We start from the raw sequence: 19,102 nt of genomic DNA, 5'->3' as shown, positions 1-19,102 counted from the left end.
ATGTGTACACGGATCATAAGAGTTTGAAGTACATTTTCACATAGAGGAGATGGCTGGAGCTTGTAAAGGATTATGATATGAAGTTGCACTATCATCCAGGAAAGGCCAATGTCATAGGTGACGCTTTGAGCCGGAAGGGTTATGTCAATACCCTCGTAAGTGGGGGAATGTCGAAGGAGTTAGCGGAGGATCTAAGGGATCTACGTTTGGAGATAGTTCCTAAAGGTTTTGTTGCGGCATTAGAGGTTCAGTCAACATTATTGGGAAAGATTCGTGAAGCTCAGAAGGATGACAACGAGATTGCTGAAATAAAGGAGAAAATGAGCAAAGGAAAAGCCAAAGGTTTTCATGAGGATGAGCACGATACCTTGTGGTTTGAGGACCGCATTTATGTGCCCAATAATGCAGAGATCAGGAAGTTGATACTTCAAGAAGCTCATGACTCGCCATACTCGATACACCCCGGAAACACCAAGATGTATTTGGATTTGAAGGAGCATTTCTGGTGGACTGGTATGAAGAAGGATATTGCCGAGTATGTAGCCGTATGTGATGTATGTCAGAGAGTGAAGGCAAAACATCAGAAGCCAGCAGGATTACTACAGCCTATGCCGATACCCGAATGGAAGTGGGATAAGCTTGGCATGGACTTTATCACCGAATTACCCAGGACCCGATCGGGATATGATTCTATCTGGGTAGTAGTGGATCGCTTGACCAAGGTAGCTCACTTTATCCTAGTGAAAACCACCTATACCAGTGCGAAGTTGGCCAAGATATACATGACCAGGATCGTATGTCTGCACGGAGTTCCGAGGACCATCGTATCAGATAGAGGAACACAGTTTACTTCAAAGTTTTGGCATCAGTTGCACCAGACCTTGGGTACCAGGCTGGAGTTTAGTACAACTTTTCACCCGCCGACAGATGGACAGACTGAGAGAGTCAATCAGATTCTGGAGGGCATGTTGAGAGCTTGTGCGCTAGACTACGGGTCTAGTTGGGATGATAATTTGCCATACACGGAGTTCTCGTACAACAACAGCTACCAGGCCAGTTTGAAGATGGCACCGTTTGAAGCCCTGTATGGAAGAAGATGCCGAACCCCGTTGATGTGGGATGAAGTTGGAGACCGTCAGTTGTTTGGACCGGATTTGATTAAAGAGTCAGAAGAGAAGGTTAAGCTGATTCTAGATAGACTGAAGGTAGGTCAGTCCAGGCAGAAGAGTTATGCCGATTCAAAACGCAAGGAGGTAGCCTATGAAATCGGAGACAGAGCATATCTTCTTGAGTCTCCTCTGCGAGGAGTTAAGCGTTTTGGAGTTAAGGGAAAGTAAGCCCCGAGATTTGTAGGACCATACCGAGTTTTGGAACGTATGGGAGAGGTTGCCTACAAGTTGGAGTTACCCGAAGGACTGTGAGGAGTTCATGATGTGTTTCACATTTCCTAGTTGAAGAAGTGCCATGAAGAGATGCCTGATATTCCTCTAAGAGATACATGCCCCTGCAAGCAATTCAGTTAGACGGTGATTTGACATATGAGGAGAAACCAGTCAAGATTCTCGAATTTGCCAGCCGAGTTACTCACAGCAAGGTTATCAAGTTTTGCAAAGTTCAGTGGAGCCACCATACCGAGGATGAAGCCACCTGGGAAACAGAGGATGATCTACACAAGGACCACCCACACCTATTTTCTAGCCAACCCGAATCTCGAGGACGAGATTCATCTTAAGGGAGGTAGGTTTGTAACATCCCAAATTTTCAATTTGGAATGTTATACATAGGTCATTCATGCATATCATATTTTATTTCATTTTGTTTCGCGATCCTCGAAATTCTAAGCAACTCAAGGACCCTCGGAGAGAGTTGGGGATTTCACCGTTCTCATATTTGAATTTTATGAAATATCGAAACAAGGATCACTTTGGTTTTAATTATTTTTCTCTCCAAAAATATTTCATACAAAAAAATATATGAGAGGAGATAATATGACTTCTCCAAAATAAATGAAATATTGGAGGAAAAATACTAAAATCAAATAATATATTTTATTTGGGTTTTATCGTTATTTTATTTGAATTAGGAAAAATATGCGTTTTTCAAAATTGTACTAGAGGCTCAAATAAATGTTCACTTTGTCCGCAATATTATTAGAGGACCGCGAAAATTTATTTTAGGAATTTTGTAGCCCGTTTAGTATTTATTTTCTTTGTTTTTCTGCGTCAGGATTTATATATAAAAAATGCAACCGACTTACCGGGCCATGTCCGACCTGGACACTGCGCCCGGGCGGCTATATAAGCCAAGGCCCGCGACCGCGCGGCCCAAGTCGCACCGCCGCCGCCCAAACCCTAGCGCCGCCCCGACGCCGCCGCCAGCCGCCACCGCCCCGTCGCCGGATACGCTCGCCGCCGACCCCGCCGACCCCGCCGGACCTCGCCGAGGTAGCCGCCCGCCGCCGCCGGTTTTTGTTAGAAAGCCGCTCGCTTTTTTTTAAAACCCTAAGATTCGTTTTTTTATTTAGATCGGTTTTTGTTCGGTTTTCCGCGGTTTAGCTGAATAGCGGACGTTTGTCCGTACGTTCGTTTTAACGAACACCGTTCATCCGTTAGTCACAGAGAGCAAACGTTTGTTTGTTAGCCTGTTCGTCAGTTTTTCTTTTTCCAGGGTTTTTTCGCGATTATTCTCGATCGCGATTTCTGCCCTGATCTTCGTTTTAGTTTATCTGTTCGCTCATTTATCCAAATCAGGTGAAACAAGCGCCTAGGTCTTCGTCTCGAAGCCCTCTTTCTATTTAACCAACTTGAACAAGATTTTGGTACTGTAAAATTTGACTTTAGTCCAGATTAGTAATCGGATCTTGTTTCTTTCGCAGTTTGAGTTTCGTTGCTCCGTTTGATTTGATTCTTTTTGCAAACCGGAGTTCTTCAGTTGAACTTTCTGGTTAGATCTTCTTATCTGAGATTTCCCCGTGCATATTTGCTTGGTTATTTATGTATGCTATTGTTTGTTTGCGATAGAATTCCCGGAGTGCGAAGCGTGCTACTATGAGTCTTTAGGATTTGCAGATCGTCAGCAAGGCAAGTAACACATTGATCATACTCTTTTCATACCCTGTTTTTATGCATTAGTTTCAAGCCTCAAACACTTCATGAGTAGGATTAATAACATGTGGGTTTTGGGAAGTAGTTGATGAGGTAGAACCTATTACCTGTTATATTATCAAACCCTTGGGAGTTACTACTACGTTATGCTTATATTGCCATGCTATGCTCGTAGACGTGGTTTGGTTTGAGAGATCCATGACTAATGTCAGTATTTAATTAATGGTTCAATTAAGGTGGCAACTTTATTACACATCTGGGTGGATTGTTGGTTTTGGGCACCTGGGGTTATACCAGTGTTGTTCTAGGAGATTTCGGGGTTATACCGTGTGATCCTCCTACGGTCTGCCACCCAGGCTCAAAGGGATCATAAGACTATTCATGCTAGAAACTTCCGTGTGTAGCCACAAGCTATTATGGGCTCTAGCATAGTTGAGTAGGTTGCATGACCTCTTCCAGTGGTAGGCTAGCAGATGTAGGGGATGTAGGTTGGTAGTGTCTACCCGGGGTTAGAGTTAATGCTTCTGATAGACTGTGTCTCGGTCATCCGTTTCTCAAACACCATGCAGTGCGAGAAATCCTACGGAGGAGATCGAGTCTTGTGGGGAAAAGTGCGCAAACCTCTGCAGAGTGTACAAACTAATCATGGTTTGTCGTGTCCCCGGTTATGGACATCTTGAGTATCTGGTTCTTGGATTATCATATGGATCTCTTCACTCTAAACTAATTTGTTGGGTTGTTAATTACTTTTAATTGGGATTGAGATGGGGGTACCATTCTCAATGTTTCAACTACCATGACAGTTAAATAAAATATATTCCTTTGTTGTAGGGAAAAATTGGCTTTTCGCAAAACATATTAACCATACAGCCTCCACCAGCCATATATGCAGGCAGTGATAGTATTCATTCTGTTCATTACTCTACTGTGTTACTATGACCGCATATTCCATGTGCTGACCCGTTTTCGGGCTGCAACGTATCATGTTCCAGACTTTTCAGACGAGGAGTAAGGTTCGCTAGGTCGTTGTTGTGCACTCAGCTATGCTGTTGGAGTTGATGGACTCACTGTATTCTTCCAAGCCTTCCGCTGTTATCGTATTAGATGGCCTTAAGCCATATTTATTGTAATAAGTTCTGAGACATTCGATGTAATAAGTGTGTGATTGCTACTCTGTTATAAATCCTTCGAGTACTGTGTGTGTCAGCATTAACGATCCAGGGATGAAACTTATGCACAGAGACTTGACCGTCTGAGGTCAGGTCGCTACATGAACTTAATACTCTAGATGCATGCTGGATAGAGGTCGATGCTGGATAGAGATCTCACGGTAGATGCAGGAAGGAGTCGGTCTACTTGTCACGGACGTGATGCCTATATACATGATCATACCTAGATATTCTCATAGCTATGCTCAATTCTATCAATTGCTCGACAGTAATTTGTTTACCCACCGTAATACTTATGCTCTTGAGAGAAGCCACTAGTGAAACCTATGGCCCCCGAGTCTATTCTCAATCATATTAATCTACCGCTATTTCTATTACCGTTTATTTTGCTTTCTTTACTTTTAGTCTTTCTCATAAAAATACCAAAAATATTATCTTATCATCTCTATCAGATCTCACTGTTGCAAGTGGCCGTGAAGGGATTGACAACCCCTTTATCGCGTTTGTTGCAAGGTTCTTATTAGTTTGTGTAGGTGCGTGGGACTTGAGCGTGGTCTCCTACTGGATTGATAACTTGGTTCTCAAAAACTGAGGGAAATACTTACTCTACTTTACTGCATCACCCTTTCCTCTTCAAGGGAAAACCATCGCAGTGCTCAAGAGGTTGCAGCGGTGAACTCCACTCCGCAGGGACTCTGGGTGGGACACGATCTAGCTCGCACGAATCGAAACCTCGACAATCAATCAATCACTGCATCACCTGCAATCTGGCATGACACGCCAGGTCAGTACATTGAATGTACTTGCAAGCTCACAGCAACCAAGTGCATCAAGGCAAAACAACAACATAGCATTAGCAGGTTAATTAATTAACAACTACCATGATACGAAAGCAACTACTAAGCATGATATGAAACTACTATCATACTGATAAACCAACATCTTAATCTCATGAACAATCTCACGCTTGGCTATCCGGCCAAGTAATATACCATCTCGATCACCTCATGATCCACCTGATCATCTCATGATCAAATCATCCACATGCTCACCTCGTGACCATATCACAACTGAATGATCATCCTTGAGATCATCCCAACATCATCATCATCATCATCCTGCCAAACTGTTACTGCTCACAATATATCATCATATAAATCATCTATAAGTCATTCCATCATGTGAGCGTTGATCGAACGGTGTGACCTAGTACGAACTTATGCCCATGACCGAGGACGAGGCTATCGATAGATTAAACACACACACTCCATAGAGGTAGCACACCTTACCCACACCACAGAACCCATGGCCTCACACTCCCATACGTGTGGACCAACGGCGTTTCGACAAAACCGATATATCGCCATGACACTCTCCTGGCTACTCCGACGAACTCCCTTCTGGGATAAGTCATGGGTGGTCCCGTGCCTACCAAAGGCATCAACGGCCACCGTCGTGGCAAAACAAAAATGGTCCCAAACGGGGACAAAAAGGCGCCTAACAACAACTACGGGCACACAAAGCTTGTGTCCGCCTACCTAATCAGGGTAGCGCGTGCCCATAATCTTCCCTCGTTGGAGGCACCAGCGAGAGGCATGACAACAGACCGCATTAGGGCCCTCCCATAAAAGGCAAATGTGGTTGCACTAGAAAATCCCGATTCAGTGGCACCTGACAACTTAATGACGGAATTTAACCCCAAAATATATGTCACACCCTGATTTTCATGCCACAACACTTAAGCAAATAAATAATGATAAAGTCTGGTTTGACAAAAACTTTTGCATTATTTGGCTTTTATTTGGAGTTGGTGTTCTCTCTGTGTTTTTTTCAAGTGCTCTTTAAAGTCAACACAACTCCACCTTCTATACTTCATCTCCTTGCCCCAAACTTCTGCCCAATGATCATGCCATGTGTATAGAGAAATATAGTATTTTCTTACAAAAATAATTTGGCCAAATAGTATTTTCAAAATCTAGTTTTCCAAAAACCCCTGAATTAAGGTTTGCACTGCAAGTACTTGATTTGGGGTGTGAAAAATCTTTCAAAAGATATGTTTGAATCCTATTAGATATAGGACTCCCATAAACCACAAAAATATAATTTTAAAAGTTATTTCCCTATTTTATTTAAAAGCTTTTTCTTAAGGCCAGAAATGGTCTTTAATAGGGAAAAATCATTTTATTGTTTCAAAAATATTTGACAAAAATCAGGGAGACACAGTGGACATATATTGTCCATATATATGAGTTTCAACACATGGTCATGTTCAAAATATTGGACAAAACCTCCCAAAACTATTTCTTCCCATTTCAAGGATTTGAAATATTTCTACAGGAAATATTTTCAAAAAAATCCAAGGAAAATGCAGCAACTCACAAATGCATATTCTGATCACCTTGCAAAGCCTCATATCAATCAAGGTCATTTTGGTTCACCAAAATTCCCCAAAACCCTCTCTGACCAGAATCAAATTTGAACAACTTTGTACTACCAACTTTCTCTCCATGACCGCAACGTTTGTGAGCATGTTCACATGACCAAATGAGGCCACTACACAAAGTGGTGCATTAAGGGGAAGTGATTTGCTCAACTAGATCTACACAAGTTCATTTCTGCTAATTTCTAGGGTTTACAAAAGTTGCATTGGCAACTTTGCCCAAATGAGCTCAAAATTGGTGGAAGGATCTAATTATATGTGACATTTCACCCTGTGGAGTGTCATGACAAATGGAGATCATCTACTTGCCCAAACCAATATCAAACACCTTCTGCCACTTTACCAAAATTCCATTTTTGACCTCTTCCACTAATCTCCATGGGATCAACTTTGTACCACAGCTGCTCTTGACCCTCTTCTACCTCCAGTAGCAATGGCAGCATCTTAGATCAATTATTGGGGGGTAAAACCACCTCTTTCTCTCTCTGTTCACCCATGGCAGCACCTCTCTCTCTCCCATTTCTATATTCCAGCACCCCACCTAGCATTTCTCCACCCCAGGGCATCCAAGGAAACCCCAAGGCACAAAGGGACATGCCCTGGCCCTTTAAAAATGGCCATGCCAGCCATTTGCATGCTCCAGAGCACGCTACAGTGCGCTCCCGCACTATAGCCGCCCCCTGCCAACCACCCTCGGCCACCTCGGGCCTCCCCGGTGCGCCCGACGAAGTGCCTCGGCGTCTGCATCACGCTAAACCCATGTCCCCCTCCTCCTTCTCCCTCCTGCTGCCCCTCCTCGCACGCGCACCGGCCGCCCGAGAGCTCCAATGAGCGGCCTCACACGCGCGGCATCTCTGGCCTTACCCCGCTCTCTCCCTTAGCTCCCCTCGGCATAGTCCATGCCCAGCAACACCCCAGACACGGCGCCAGCTCCTCCCGAGCCCTGTGGCGACGAGCAGGAGCTCGCCGGCGCACGGGTCCACGACACCCCGCTGTTCGCCTATTTAAGGGCCTCCTCGAGCCCTACTCTCCTCACCACTCGCTCCCTCACTCCCCTAATCACCCCCTACACCACTCACCCCTCTCCAGACGAGCCCGAGCTCGAGATCGAGCTCGAGCTCCGCCGCCTCGGGTCGCCGTCGATCCCACGGTACAGGCCACCCCCGACCCTCTTTATTGCTTCTCTGGAACGCCCATAGCCCACTGATCGATTCCCCCCTTTTTCCCGCTCATTTTGCAGTCGGAAACGGCCGAAGCCATCGACGCCCGACGCTCCTCCGCCGCGAGCCTCGTCGCCGGCGAACCACTGCTCCCCTCCGGCCAACTCTGGCACCACCCGAACGGCGACACGACGAGGAGTCCAACGGTGCCATCATCTCACCCCGCCGTGCCCGGAAACGTCACCGGTGAGCTCGCCGGCCCTCTATCGCGGGGTTAGGTATGACAGGCGGGCCCCGCCTGTCAGCCTCTCCTCTCGCTCGCCTCCCTCTCTCTCACTGGCGCCTGGGCCCCGCCCGCCAGGTTCAAACCTGGCGCGCGCGCCGCTCGGCTCGCCTGGGCCAAATCGCCTCTGGGCCTGTGCGCTGCGGCTGTTCTGGCCCAGTTGCACAGTGGCCTTTTTCCTTCTCTTTTTCTGTCACTTTTCCAAAAATTCCACAGGATAAAATATTAATCCAAATGCAATAATTCCAGTTCCTAAAATCTTTTAAAAATCCCACCTATTTAATGGTATAACTTTCATTCATGTCCAACCAACTTTTACGTACTGTTCATATTCAAATTCAAATTTGAATATATTTAAACCCCTCTGAAAATCCATTTCTTCTATTCTGCTACTCCAAAGCCAAAACTAGGAATTTTCCCCTTCTTATTTTTTACCCTAGTATTTTACAAAAATGAGTTGACATTTTTCTGATCACTTGGGTTTCTGTTTTATTATTGCCTTATTTTTTCTCGTTATTATATTGTGACGATAGATTGCGTTGCTGACGAAGGAGTTGGACCAGAAGACTTTGAAGACCCAGAAGACTTTGCTGAGCCAGGCAAGCAGCCCTTTGACCATATCTATGAAACCCTCTTTATGCATTTCATATAGCACTTTATTATTGTTGCATCGGAATCATGATGAGGTGGTAACCACTTTGATGGTTTGCCTCCGTTACTTCCTCGTTGATACTTGCATTGTGCATGACCCTACCTTCTTATGAGGGTTATGCAGGTGGGAGTAGATAGGATGCTAAAGTAGATGCTACGCAAATGGGGCGGGTATATGCATGGTGATGAAGACAAAGTATTTTCAAAAGACTTTTTCGAAAACCCCGCCGGGTGCCACTTATGCCCGAGGGAGATAATGAGATGGGTAACCACTTGATGACGAAGTGGTGTACCGAGGCAAGTGTGTGTGTTGTTTTCGAAAACGGATTAGATTTAAGATTTTTTGACTGTCCCATCCTTACATGCGCAACCACTCTACCCTTATATGGGAAAGGGCATTATCGATTACCTAGGCCGATACTAGCTTGGAGCCCGCATTACTAGTGACGGGAGAGTCGTTGTTGCGCTCTCTCGGGACGGGGTCGTGCCAGGTAGGGCGGCCATGACTGTTTTCACAGGGCACCAGACACCCCGTTGGTACCCCCTGCTTGTGGTATGTGATGAATATGGGAGCGAGGCTCCACAGTTTTAAGTTGTGAAATGTTGGGCACGGGGGTTACTACCAATCGAGTGGACTCTATGTTAGTGTCGTCTAGGGAAAGATAGTGATCGGGTGCTTACCCCGGGTACTTGAGGTACCGCGGGTCGTGGATGACACGAAAGTTCCCAGAGTGTAAAACTATTCGAATAGCCGTGTCCACGGTCAAGTACAGTTGGGCGGTGCTGCTTAAACTACGTCCAGAGTTTTGCAAATCATGTGTGTGTGTTGATAAAACTATTTGGGTTAAGTCAGATGGCTTGACACGATGATCAAGTTGGATTGGTGTCCAACTCCGCTTACGTTGATATCTGTAACTTGTTCATACGGATATCTGTACTCTCATGATGCATACTTTACATGTGGATAGATCATGTCATTGCACTCAAAACTAGCTTTCTGCAAACTACCTACTTAGTGCTATATCATTGCATTATTGTGCCTTGTTCCAATCATGGGTTGCTTGCGAGTACATTCAAAGTACTCATTGGCTTGCCACTGGTTATTTAATTGGCCAGGCATGTAAGAACAGGAGTTCGAAGAAGAGTTCTTTGGAGACGAACATGCGAACTAGGACATTTCCCAGTCAGAATGCCTGTAGGGTTAAGGCAGATGGCATGGGTTCTACTTATCAACGAAGAATTTCCGCTGCTTAAGTTTATTTGGTATTCAGCCCTTGTGGCTTTATCTATGTAAGACTTGACCATAATGGTCATAATTTGTGTAAGACGGTATGTATGGATGTAAGACTCTTGCTATTCAGCTTCTGTGTGTTCAGTGAGCATTGATCTCTGGGACCGCTGTACACGTGCATTCGGTGATCGTGACTTATGAGTCGGGGTCCCCACAATATAACAGTGATAACTGATACTCCGACATCATCTATCAACATGTAATCCAAGTCATAGCTCTATCTAACAAATAATCCAAAGCATAACCTAGTCATATCATAATACTCCTAGGGAAACATAACACTGCTATCATGATGAATCCAAGAATGATAATGCTACTACTCCAATATGCAAGAACAAGCTATCCAGCTAAGATCCACATGCAAGCATCATCTCCGAAATCATACTCCAAAGCATAATATCAACTAGCATCATGATGAAAATAATACTAGTAGCCACTAATAATCCAAAGGCAACATGACATCCAAAGTAATACTCTGAAATATCATACCAGATACCATCATGAAAGCAAGCATAATATGAGCCACTGAAAATCCAATGGCAACAAGTCATCCACAAAAGTTGCAAAATAATGATCCTAAAACTCCAAGCAATATCATGGCAATAACAAGATCAAAATAATACTCCAAGAATTGCCATGAACAAGATCACATGTAGCTAAAGCAATATTTCAAGCAAGTTCAAATAAAGAAACCATGGCACTGCATTGCAATCATGCAAATGGAGGGTGTGGCTTGCCTGGGATGAAGGGATTCATCGGGAGAAAGTGCGAGAAACTCGCGGAACGAATCGCCGGAAATCTTTCTCTCTCGGAGGGGGCTGATTTAGTACAAGGGCAAGATGGTCATATTCAGAATGTTAACACATGGTGAAAATGATACCAACAGAACGGGCTCGACGAGACGAAGAAGTGGCTTTGGAATCACCTCATTTGGAGTTAGGATCAAAAAGATATGGTGGTATTTCTGCGAGGGACTTTTCTGCAAATATTCTATTTACATACGGGTCCTTGTCAGAAAATCCATTGATAAAAGAAAAGGAGCACTTCAGCGCTGGGCCGGCTAGGGCTGAAACAGCGGCTGCTGCTACTGTGCATACGGGCCGGCCCAACAGCACCGCGCGGGGTGACGCAGAAGGCGCCTTCCGTCGAATACGCCTTCCAGTTCGGAAGACGACTCCAGCGAAAACCGTTTCCACTTAAACTGCGCGGGGCTGCTGCGCCCTTTCCTTCTCTCGCTAACAGCAAGGGCCGCCTACAGGTCGTTCTCCCTCCTCATCGCATGCCTGGCCGAGGAAGCAGAGCAGAGGGGCGGCTCCCGACGGCGATAGCCGGAGCTACAGGCCGCTGCTCGCGAAGCTCTGCTTACCAACGTGATCAGGAGGGTGAGCGACGTCGACTGGTAGGTGGCACGGTCGCCAGATATGACGGAGGAGAGAGGGGCTACGGCTGCAGCAGCAGAGGCTTCGACCGGCGACGGGCAAGGCGCTCTGGTGGCGTAGGTGAGTGGAGGGGCTTCGGGGCGAGGTCTAGGGTGGTGCTGGGGGCCTCTGGTGGTGGTAGAAGGAGGGGAGGGGCTCAGCTCCGGGCAAATTAGAGAAGATGGCCACAGCGGCAATGGCGGCGATGGGGTCGAGGAGGAGCCCTCGAGCTCGGGGAAGTGGCTGGGGAGGCTAGAGGAGAGTGGTGAGGTCGATGGCGAAGAGAAAAGGGGACGGGGTGGCCTTATATAGGCAGGGGCGGGAGGTGCCGCGCTGGCGTCGCCGCGGACGCGTGGCCGGCACAGCGGACGTGTCTGCACGCGCATGAGCTCGGAGGTGGACGACGGTGAAGGAGCAGTGGAGGGTCTCACGGGGCAGAGGAGGCCAAGGGGGCACGAGAAAGAAGAGACGAGCGACATTGATGCCATGTCGGGCACTGTGCTCCCGTGGGCGCGCGGCGTCTAGCTCCGGCGAGGAGGTTTCGAGAGGGGGCAGAGGGTGGAGAGCGACGGGTGAGGGAGGGGAAGTCAGTTCGGCATGCTAGGACACGCGAACTCTGTCAAGGCAGAGCTGGCCGACTCTCAGAACGCCCCGGATGCCGCCAGAGCGCGAGAAACACCATGCCAGGGCGGTGGTCACCACGGGCACTAGCAGGGAGAGGACAAGAGAGGCTGCAAGGAGTTGTCTAGTGACTAGTCCCTGCATCGTAGAGGCAGAGAGAGTTGATGGATCGACAAAAGCAGCTATGGAGAGATGTGAGGGATCACTAAAAGTTTGCTGCATATAACTTGGCTGTGCACTGGTGATCAACAGGGAATTGATTGGGGTCAAAGGTGTTGTCTTGGGTGATTATCTTAGGAAGGACTATGATCCTAGAGATTTTGAGGGGATTTGGACCAAGATACATCATAGTTGCTTCACAACCGCATATTTGGTCCAGAAACTTGATCAGGAAGGTGCACTCACATGGAGTAGCCACTTGTGCTCAAACTTGGTAGATCATGATGATTTGGTCATAAGAAGATGCTGTAAAAATTTCATACCAAATGGACAAGCCAAAATGGTACTTGTTTCACATACATCATCTCTGTCTAGAAACTAGGAAAAAATCTAGAGGAATATTGGCTTGATGAATTGGCCTCAAATTTGGTGGAAGTGGTGATCTGCAACAATACTTAAAGTGGTGATTTGCTTTATTATACTAACGGACCTCACGAAGGTTTTTGTTAAGTTTTGTGTGATTGAAGTTTTCAAGTTTTGGGTGAGATCACGATGGATGAAGGAATAAGGAGTGGCAAGTGCCTAAGCTTAGGGATGCCTGAGACACCCCCGGGTAATATTCAAGGACTTCCAAGCAACTAAGCTTGGGGATGCCCCGGAAGGCATCCCCTCTTTCTTCTAACGACCATCGGTAATTTTACTTGGAGCTATATTTTTATTCGTCGCATATCATGAGTTTTGCTTGGAGCTTCTTTTATGATATGATTGTTTGCTTTGTTTGCTTTTTAGTTTTTCACAATCATCCTTGCTGGACTGTAACGCCCACGATGCGGCTATATCTCCCACGTGTCGAGGCACGACTTAGAGGCATAACCGCATAGTGGTTTTGTCGCAAGAAGGGTCATCTTCACACAATCCCATGTAATGAACAAGAATGGGATAAAGAGTTGGCTTACAATCGCCACTTCACACAATACATAAATATCATCATACATCATCCAAAATACAAACATATAGACCGACTACGGTCAAAATCCAGATGAAAATAAGACAACCCCAAATGCTAGATCCCCGATCGTCCCAACTGGGCTCCACTACTGATCATCGGGAAAAGACACATAGTAACGACCACGTTCCTCGTCGAACTCCCACTTGAGATCGACGCCATCATCTGCACTGGCATCGTCGGCACCTGCAACTGTTTGGAAGTATCTGTGAGTCACGGGGACTCAGCAATCTCACACCCGCGAGATCAAGACTATTTAAGCTTATAGGAAAGGATGGTGTAATGAGGTGGAGCTGCAGCGGCAAAAGCATATATGGTGGCTAACTTGCGCAAAGAGAGCGAGAAGAGAAGTAAAGGAACGGACGTCTTCTAGAAATGACCAAGAAGAGGTCCTGAACACCTACTTACGTCATACATAACACAGGCCGTGTTCACTTCCCGGACTCCGCCGAGAAGAGACCATCACGGCTACACACGCAGTGGATGTATTTTAATTGGGTCAAGTGACAAGTTATCTACTACCGGACATTAACAAATTCCCATCTGCCTCATAACCGCGGGCACGACTTTTGAAAGATATTACCCTGCAGGGGTGTCCCAACTTAGCCCATCATAAGCTCTCACGGTCAACGAAGGATAAACCTTCTCCCGGAAAGACCCGATCAGTCTCGGAATCCCGGTTTACAAGACATCTCGACAATGGTAAAACAAGACCAGCAAAGCCGCCCGAATGTGCCGACAAATCCCGATAGGAGCTGCACATATCTCGTTCTCAGGGCACACCGGATAAGTCAAGCTACGAGTAAAACCAGACCTCGAGTTTCCCCAAGGTGGCCCCGCAGGCTGCTCGGTTCGGACCAACACTCGAAGGAGCACTGGCCCGGGGGGGGGGGTGTTAAAATAAGATGACCCTCGGGCTCGCGAAAACCCGGGGGAAAAGGCTTAGGCGGCAAATGGTAAAACCAAAGTTGGGCCTTGCTGGAGGAGTTTTATTCAAGGCGAACTGTCAAGGGGGTCCCATAAATCACCCGACCGTGTAAGGAACGCAAACTCAAGGAACATAATCCCGGTATAACAGTAACTAGGGCGGCAAGAGTGGAACAAAACACCAGGCATAAGGCCGAGCCTTCCACCCTTTACCAAATATATATGGATGCATTAATTAAATAAGAGATATTGTGATATCCCAACATATCCATGTTCCGACATGGAACAAACTTCGACTTCACCTGCAACTAGCAACGCTATAAGAGGGGGCTGAGCAAAAGCGGTACCTAGCCAAACAATGGTTTGCTAGGAGAGGATGGTTAGAGGCTGACATGGCTAAAATGGGAGACATGATATAGCAAGTGATAGGTAGCGAGCATGGCAATAGAACGAACAACTAGCATGGCAAAGATAGAAGTGATTTCGAGGGGTGGTCATCTTGCCTGCAAGATTCTCAGAGTTGTCGAAAGCTTGATCCTCGTAAGCGTACTCGACAGGTTCCTCGTTCACGAACTCGTCTCCCGGCTCTACCCAAGACAAGAACACAAACAAACGGAAACACAATCAACAACGAGGAATGCGCAAGCAACATGATGCAAAACATGTATGATATGCAAGATATGATATGCGATGCATATGCGTGCTCCGGAAGGAAAATGATGAACATGGCAGTAACTTGGCAAACCAAGCATGCCACTGGAAAGATGAGATGATTTCGGTCGAAATCGATATAAAGATCACCGGAATCGGATGCACGGTTTGCAAATGGCAAGCAAAACAAGAATGACACGAATCTGCGATAAACAGTAAGATAGCACTTAAAATGCAACAAACAACAATGCTACAGCACCCCAACATAGCAACAAAGCACATGGCCGTAATCTACAGGAGATGGTTGACAAAAGATGAACACTGAGCTATGTCTAGTTCACAACATATCGAGCTCAAACAAGCATGGCAAAAGTGCAAAAGATTACAGGTTCACAGACTTAGTGAAAAACTGGACATGGCAGAAAACAGCATCAGGTAGCAATGTTCAGAGCACGAAATCAACATGCCGCAAGAACTTAACATAGCAAAGAAAGGCATGGTAGTGTTCTACTAAATACACATGACAAAAGTCCCTTAATGACCATAAGCCAAAAAGGACCAGAAGATATGATGGTAAGCATGTAAACATAGCAAGTTTCGTTATCAGGTTTCAGACTTGGCAGAAAACAGAGCATGGCAGAAATATTAATATGTAGGCCTCTTTGTGAGCTTGATGCACTCACTAAAGAGCAATGCATGACAAACCAAGCATACCTACAGCAAGATGGCATGTTTATAAAGCTATAAATAGCAAGAACAAATGCATAGCATGTATGGATCAACTACAATAAGCTTGGCAAAAATGCTTATCATGTTAAGAATCTGCCAGAAATATTTTATAGCAAAAGTAGAGCAAGCTTGAGTCATGCTATGGCACTCCATAATTGCAAACAATTGCAGGAATGGATCAATTACAACTATAGCTACAAAACATCCTTACTGAACATCTCCAAAATATGCATGGATCTCTCTGTAGCATCAAGTTTACATGGTAACAAAATTACAGCAGACAAGGACTTGGAGAAATCACTGTCTCTGAAATCAGAAATATTACGGGGCCTACTTTGCATGCTTGTGCTAGTCACCACAGAGATCACAAAAATACATGGACTATACCACTGGAAAGATGGCATGGTATACTTCAAAACACATTTAGAGCTCATGCTCAAAAGATGCACAGATTAAATGATACAAAAATGACAAATCCCCAAGTTCTGATAAGAACCATAGAATAACAGCAACTAGCCCTCTTCCAACGAAGATTTGGGCATCAAGATGACCTCTAATGAACATGGTGCAATTGAACAAAATTAAGAGCATCACGAGGCGAACAATTTGACATATTACACGCGCGAATCGGAGCTACGTGCACAGAGTTATAGCATCGGGAACAGGAGCACATGCGGATAAAATTTCCAGACTTGAAAGAAAAAAGGAGGGGCGAGGAGAAGTCAACGGGCACGTACGCTCGATCCAGATCTCGATCCCGATCGGCCCGGCGTACAGGAGCTCGACGAGGGCGGCGACCGGAGAGGAAGGAGGGAGAGGGGCTCCGGCGAGGAGGCCCGGCGGAGGAGCGGCGCCGGCGGAGGCGCGGCGGGGCCGGCCGGCGGCGGAGAGGCCGCGGCGGCGGACGCGAGTGCGGCGGCGCACAGGAGCCCGAGCGGCGGACGCGGGGCACGGGGCCCGAGGCAGCGGCGGCGGGAGGAGACGGGCCGGAGGGCCGGGAGCGGGCCGACGGGCCACGTGGCGGTGCGGGCGGCGGTGGACGTTGTTCGGGATGCCCACATATAAATAGGTAGAGGGAGCTAGGAGACTCCAAATGAGGTGCGGTTTTTGCCCACACGATCGTGATCGAACGACCTAGAGCATGGAAGAGAGTTTGGTGGGTTTTGGGCTGGTTTTGGAGGGGTTTTTTGCTGGACACTCAAATGGACTTTGCGGATGCCCGGTTAACCGTTGGAGTACCAAACGACCTCCGAATGGAACGAAACTTGACCGGTAGACTCCGGGTGGTATAATAAGACCACTTGACAAGCCTCGGTCCATTCCGAGAAAGTTTGACACACGCACACGAAAGAAAACTAGAGGGGTGCACCGGAGGAGATAGGAGCGCCGGATTGGAAAACGGACAACGGGGAAAATGTTCGGATGCATGAGACGAACACGTATGCGAATGCAATGCACATGATGACATGATATGAAAATGCATGACATGACAAAATACAAAACGAAAGACAAAACCCGACAACGGAGGGAAAAACATATCACATAGCCGAAAATGGCAAGAGTCGGAGTTACAAATATGGCAAGTTACATGCGGGGTGTTACATGGACACACTTATTTGAGAGAGCCATATGTTATTATGATTTGTTAGGATTGCTTGTGTGCTTCATTTAAATCTTTTAGAGCACGGTGGTTGTTGTTTTTTGAAGAAATAAACTCTCTTGCTTCACTTACATTATTTTCATATTTGATTTTTTAAAAGAAATAAACTCTCTTGCTTCACTTACATTATTTTGAGAGTTTATTTTTTTCAAAGAAATATGCACTCTCATGCTTCACTTATATTATTTTGAGAGTTGATACATGAATTTTTTTGAAGAAATATTTATGCTCTCGTGCTTCACTTAAATATTTTTGAGAGTTAATGATAGCAATGGTAATTTGTGTGAGATATAAATTTGGTCCCAAAATGATGAATATTCAAGAGGTATATAATAAAAACTTTCATGAAGATCATTGGATATTATAAACTTGATTCCTTGCATGTTGGTGAGTAATTATGCTTTAGTAAGAATATTGGTGTTAAGGTTTGTGATTCCCTATGCAAGCACAAAAGTCAGTAGTTATGCAATGAAGTTATATCCTTTATGGTGCATTATTTAGTGTAAGTTATGTTTAATGCGTGTTTATTACCGTTTTCCTTTTTTGGTTGGTCGCTTCTCAATCTATTTGCTAGCCTTCATTTCTACTAAGCGGGAATAGTGCTTGTGCATCCAACTCCTTAAACCAAAGTTGTGCCAAATGAGTCCACCATACTAGCTATATGCGGTAGTTCCATGCCGTTCCAAGTAAATTTGCATGTGCCAACTCTAATTTTCAAAATGAATTTCCGTTTTGCATGCCCGTACCGCTCATGAAGCTGCAAGGGGTGGCCAATATTTTCCATGCTAGGTATTTTATTCTCATGATGAGTGTTTATTCACTTGTCATTGCACGAGAGTGTGACAGGTAATTATAGGGATGCCCAGTCCCGAAATGAAAAAATATATTATATGTTGTTAAATAATAAATTCCTTGGAAAGTGTTGGTATGGAAGGCACCCGTGGATATGGCCAGCCATGGATTGTGTGAGAATGGTATAAATGAAATAAACTTCACTTTTTGTTTGGGAACCGCCTATGGTTTATCTAGCATGAAAGATATTGGGAATTCTCGGTCATTTTCGTTGACAGGAAAATCATGCCTCTCAAAATAATTTTATCTCCCAATTTAAGCTTTGAACTCTGGCACCTCTACAAATCTCTGCTTCCCTCTGTGAAGGGCCTATCTATTTACTTTTTGCAATTTTTATTTTATTTTTGAGTCTCCATCTTCTCTTATAAAGCACCAACTAGGGAACACTATTGTCATACTTGTGAATTGGATGTAGCTAATATTTAAGTGTGTTTCATGAATGGATCAATGATTGAGCATAATGGGCTAGGGATAACTTTCTTTAGCGTTGATATTTTGAAAGACATGGTTGCTTGTTGATATGCTTGAGTATTGATGTTTTCATGTCAAATTATAGACTATTGCTTTGAATCATTCAAGTCCAAATCTCCATGCAATAAAAGAAAAGAATATATGATGAATATGTTAGGTAGCATTCCACATCAAAAATACTGTTTTTATCATTTACCTACTCAAGGACGAGTAGGAATTAAGCTTGGGGATGCTTGATACGACTCCAACGTATCTATAATTTTTTATTGTTCCATGCTATTATAGTATCATTCTTGGATGTTTTATATACATTTACAAGCAAATTTATATCATTTTTTGGGACTAGCCTACTAACTTAGTGCCCAGTGCCAGTTCCTGTTTTTTTCTTCTTGTTTTTGACTTTGCGAAATATCGGTACCAAACAAAGTCCAAATGCCATGAAACTTTTTGGAGATTTTTTTCTCGCAATAAGAGACCCTGTAAGCTTCGGGGGGAACGAGAAGACAAAGG

The sequence above is a fragment of the Aegilops tauschii genome, chromosome 7 (assembly GCF_002575655.3).
Source record: "Aegilops tauschii subsp. strangulata cultivar AL8/78 chromosome 7, Aet v6.0, whole genome shotgun sequence".
NCBI lineage: Eukaryota > Viridiplantae > Streptophyta > Magnoliopsida > Poales > Poaceae > Aegilops > Aegilops tauschii.
This window is presented reverse-complemented; position numbering follows the sequence as displayed.